The 5,168-nt window shown below is 36.0% G+C and overlaps 1 pseudogene; it reads right to left on the reverse strand.

The window, feature by feature from the left end:
* Nucleotides 1-206: 206 nt before the first annotated feature.
* On the reverse strand, nt 207-4,873 carry LOC147491863 (uncharacterized; annotated as a pseudogene).
* Between the last annotated feature and the right edge of the window lie 295 nt (nt 4,874-5,168).

Here is a 5,168-nt window from a genome sequence, read left to right on the forward strand (position 1 = left end):
TCACCATTAGGATCCTCTCAAATCGTTTGACCATTGCACCTGTCTAAATCGTCACATAAAGCAATTCATCAAGTAAATCCATCAAGGAAGACACTAGATAATAACCACTCCCAAAACAAAAAAAAAAAATAGCACAAAAACGAGTTTGTTCCCAAAAAAAAAAAAGACAAAAATGAGTTTGTTCCCACAAAAAAATAGCACAAAAACTACATATAATCATCGTCATCATCATTGTCTTCATCACAACCATTATCAATGTCTTCATCACAATCATTATCATTGATGAAGTCTTCATCACATTCGACACTGTCAATGATATCTTCATCAATAGTATCCGCAACAACTTCTACTCCATCAATCTCACTCCTAGTCCAACCGTTAATGTCGTGGTGTGTTGTCAACTATGTTATCCACATCTTTCTGCATGCAAGACGTGTTATCTTCAGTCGACTCAACTACTGAACCCATATCATACAAGTCCCTTGGAAGCGTCTTTAACACAACTCGCCAATTATCATCCAAATTATCTTGGAGATAAAAACTTGTTCAGCTTGAGATGCTAAAATAAACGGTTCACTTTCGTAGCTAAGGTTCGTGTAAAGTTCACGATGAGGTGAACCCATATTCATCTATTTTCATTCCTGCGAAGTCATAACATCCCACCAATCACACTTGAACATAAACACTCTATTCTCCTTGCAATAACGAACTCAACTATGTCATTCAAGACACCATAATAACCCACACTACCGGTCACGGGTTCATGTCTTTCACATTTCATAAAGCTTGGCGTTTCTGCCGATACAAAAACTCCACTATTATGAGTTTTCCTTCGCGGACTCACGAGCTTTTGTGTGAAATCTGTATCCATTTGCAATACAACCCTTTGAAACAAGAAGCAAATCGACTAGGACCATATGCTAAACTCGAAGTTGCTTTCGACCAACTCCCCATCCTTTTTCATTTTTTGGACCTATTAGGATAAGGAGAAAAAAAATAATGTTGAACTTCAAGTAAACATAAGCAATCAAGAGCAAGTAGCTCCAATCAAAAGAAAGAAGACAAAAAATGGCTTCTTTTGCAACAAACAACATGGCAGAATATTGGACTTTTATTACAAGGTTTGAGGCTCATACCTTAACACTCTATCTGAAGCAGAGAATATAAATTGTTGTACATGAGTAATTATTATAAGGTTTGAAATTTTGAATAGCCCTAATAACTTTACCACTATTGATAACACAACTAGATCAAGTAAAGTCATTATAGTAGATCGACATTAGATCAAGATATACTCTGAAGCAAAGAAAAAGAGCTATTACAACTAATTACTCGGTAATGCAGAGAGACATTCTCTGTCTTCCACTCTCCAGGACCCAAAAGAAAAGGAAACAACTAATGCAGGAGGGAGGGGGAGAGAGATTTACTAACATCTTCCTATTTTTTCCTTGTTCTTTGTATTGGACAGACTAATTACCAATGCTCTAGGAACATGCAGCTAAATTCCAAGTAGAATAAACATCCCTAAATAAGAAACTAAATCTAAACTGTACTAAACATCCTCTAAATATCCCTAAATCAGCTAAACATAAATATAAATAAAACAAGTAGAATCCTTCTTGAGGCATGTTACTAAATAGTGAAATCATATTGCTATCTACAAAACTACTTTGGAAAAAAGTAAATAGAGTACATAAACTGATATACATAATCTAACTGCATACAATTAACACTTACTTGGTTTTCAAACCATTTACCAAACCGTTCATTATGAATACGGTCCACATTCCTAGCACTTCCCCGCCGCCCGAGCTCATCCCTAATCACTTGTTTGTGTTTCCTGTACAAAACATTATTGCATTTATGACATAGGTTTATAAATAATATTTCTTTTAACTAAGGCACAATTTCAATAAAGTGGACTTACTCAATAAATGGTACCACTTCCTCACAATTGATTAGCACATACAAACGAGCTTGTTCCCACTCATCGCCCTGTTAAAGTCCTAAACGTTCCTTTCCTAAAGCACGCATGTATCTTGAAAAAATAGAAAAGCGTCCATCCAATCCAACAACTCGAACTCTTCATTCCTCCCCTGTTCGGGTTGAACTTAGTCTCCATCCCATCATCTAAGTATCTTGAGCAGAAAGTCAAGCATTCATCGACAAGATACCCTTCGCAATGGATCCCTCTCCGTCTACTCTTATTACTTAACATACTTATTCAAAGTGTACAAGTACCTGAATAAATATAAAAGATGACAAAATTTAAGTTCAAATTTTAACAAAATACAAACAAAAGTAACCATTACTATTATCTTTACTTTTACATGACCTTTTCGATTGGGTACATCCATCGATAGTACACTGGTCCAATGAGCTTAGCTTGACCAGCTAAATGAATAGGCAAGTGCACCATAACATCAAAAAATGATGGAGGAAATATCATTTCCATTTTGCATAGTGTGACAACAATCTGGTACTCAAGACGTTCCAACTCTGCAACCCATAATACTTTTGAACACAACTGCTTGTAGAAATTAGAGAGTTTAACAAGAACTAATGTAACTTCCTTAGGTAAGATTCCACGTATTGCAACTGGAAGCAGTTGCTGCACTAGAACATGCCAATCATGGCTTTTTAGGCCAGGTATTTTGCATTCTTTCACCTGAACATGACGCGATATATTTGATGAAAAATTATCCGGAACTTTAATACCTTTCAAGAATTGACAAAGCATCCTCTTCTCAGTCAAGGACAAGGTAAAGAGAGCAGGGGGGATATAGTATTTGTTACCCTCTTTAGCTATCGGATGAAGTGACTTTCGCATACCCATTAACACCAAATCTTGTCTTAACTTCAGGTTATCCTTTGATTTCTTCTCTAAATTCAGCAGTGTCCCAAGCCAACTTTCACTGTTGTTCTTTTCAATGTGCATGACATCTAGATTATGGAGTAAACAAAGGTATTTCCAATATGGGAGCTAAAAAAATACACTAATCTTCTTCCAATTGTGTGGCAAAGAATTATCCTCTCGACTTCTCTTTTGTCCAATAACTTTATGATAACCGTAAAAATAATAGAATCCTAAATATTAATGTTAACAACACTAATACGTAATCCTACCGTTCTTACATTTAAATCAATTCTTCTTACTCTCAAAACAAAATCATGCAATATAATGAGTAAGGATTCGTCCACTCTTAACTCTCAAGACTTAAATTGAATTCAACTAATCAAACCCAAAAGGAACAATGGTGAGAGTAATGATTTGATGTAAAATTTCTATACTACCATTCCCAACACAAGAACAATAATAACAATAAGACATAATTAAATTAAACTGAAATTAAAACTAATTTAGAACTAAGATTGTGAATAACTAATTATGAATTTAAGACAACTAAATCTAAATAAGAATTTAAACAATAATCTAAATTAAAATGAAGAACTAATACTTTATTCTAAAAACTAAATATGATTCTAAACTAACTAATTGAATGAATGTAAAAAGACTAGATCTAGTTCTAAAAACTAATCTAGATCTATCTTTTTCTAACCCTAAACTCCATTAACATTAGCTTCCTAACCTAACTACCATTAACAAAGAGTCAAGCTTTTGTTTTTATACTTTCAGATCCAAAAATCGTGCATGGGCTTGGAGCCATGTTTTGGGCCGGAAAATCGGGCCCAAAACCCAATTTCTTTAGTCCAAAATGGGCTCTTCAGCTGCAGTTGACTTCGACAGATGTTTCGTCCACTTCTGCTCCTCTGATTGGGCCAAGGCTTGGACCATTAGAAATCTCTTTCCGAGCCGGTCGTTTTGACATAAGATACTCCCAATTTCGAGGTCTGAGTCCAAAGATACGGCCTTTGAAAGTTCTGCTGACTTGTGCACTATTTCTGCCCGTGTTGACTTTTCAGCTTTTGACCGGGCTTTACAAAGGCTTTGTCTCTTTGAATCTTAGCCTTTATTCACAGAACTCCTTAGCAACCGACATTTGCTCCTCTATCTCGCTAAAGTGGTACATTTCTGCACATAATAGACTTTGAAGCCTGAAATACATAAAAACACGTAATCAGTATTAACTCTTAATTATTACTCACATAATTGGTCTAAAAGTATGATTGTTAAGGGGTTAAAACTACAGTTTTGGGCTCTTATCACCTTATCACTATTCACCTTACCAAATGTGATTTGGTCGAATCCATCTAATTGAGCAAGTACATCACTTCCAGTAAAGGGGCTTGGGGCAACTCCCATTTCTGTCTTGTTATCAAAAGAACTCTTATTCTTTCGATATTTATGATCAAGTGGTAGGAATTTACGACTTCCCATATAACAGAACTTTTTCCCATTTTGCAACCATTTTGAGCAAGTCTTCTCATGGAAAGAGGGACAGGCAAGTTGTCCTTTAGTGCTCCATCCGAACAAATTAGCAAATGCTGGGAAGTCATTAATAGTCCACAAAACAGCTGCATGCATTTTAAAATTCTGTTTTGAAGAGGCATCATACGTCTCAACTCCCTTCTCCCACAACTCCTTTAACTCATCAATCAATGGCTGCAAGTACACGTCAATGTTATTTCCAGGACTGCTAGGGCCAGGAATTAGCAATGACATGATGAGAAAAGGTTGTTTCATACACATCCAAGGCGGCAGATTATACGGAACTAGAATAACGGGCCAAGTGCTATGAATAGAACTAAGACTACCAAAAGGATTGAAGCCATCACTAGCCATTCCGAGTCTGACATTGTGAGATTCTAAACCAAATGAAGGATATCTTTGGTCTAAGCTTTTCCATTCCTTGGAGTCAGCTGGATGCCTCAAAGCACCATCTTTCGTACGATCATCAGCATGCCATCTCATATCTTTAGAAGTTTTTTAGCATATAAATAATCTTTGGAGTCTTGGCTTTATAGGAAAGTATTGCAAAACCTTAGCAGCCTTGTTCTTAGGTTTTGCAGATGAACTAATTAACTCTATTTTCTGTACACTCCGAAGTCGTGATCCATCTTGACTCACCACATACATCATAGTTATCCTTGTCCATGACTGGTTTATTATCCTTCCAATACAACATACAATCATTAGGACATGCGTCTATCTTAATGCACTCCATCCCAAGATCCCGAAGTTGTTTTTTTGATTCATAATGATTCTT

The sequence above is a fragment of the Coptis chinensis genome, chromosome 6, assembly GCF_015680905.1.
Source record: "Coptis chinensis isolate HL-2020 chromosome 6, ASM1568090v1, whole genome shotgun sequence".
Taxonomy (NCBI): Eukaryota; Viridiplantae; Streptophyta; class Magnoliopsida; order Ranunculales; family Ranunculaceae; genus Coptis; species Coptis chinensis.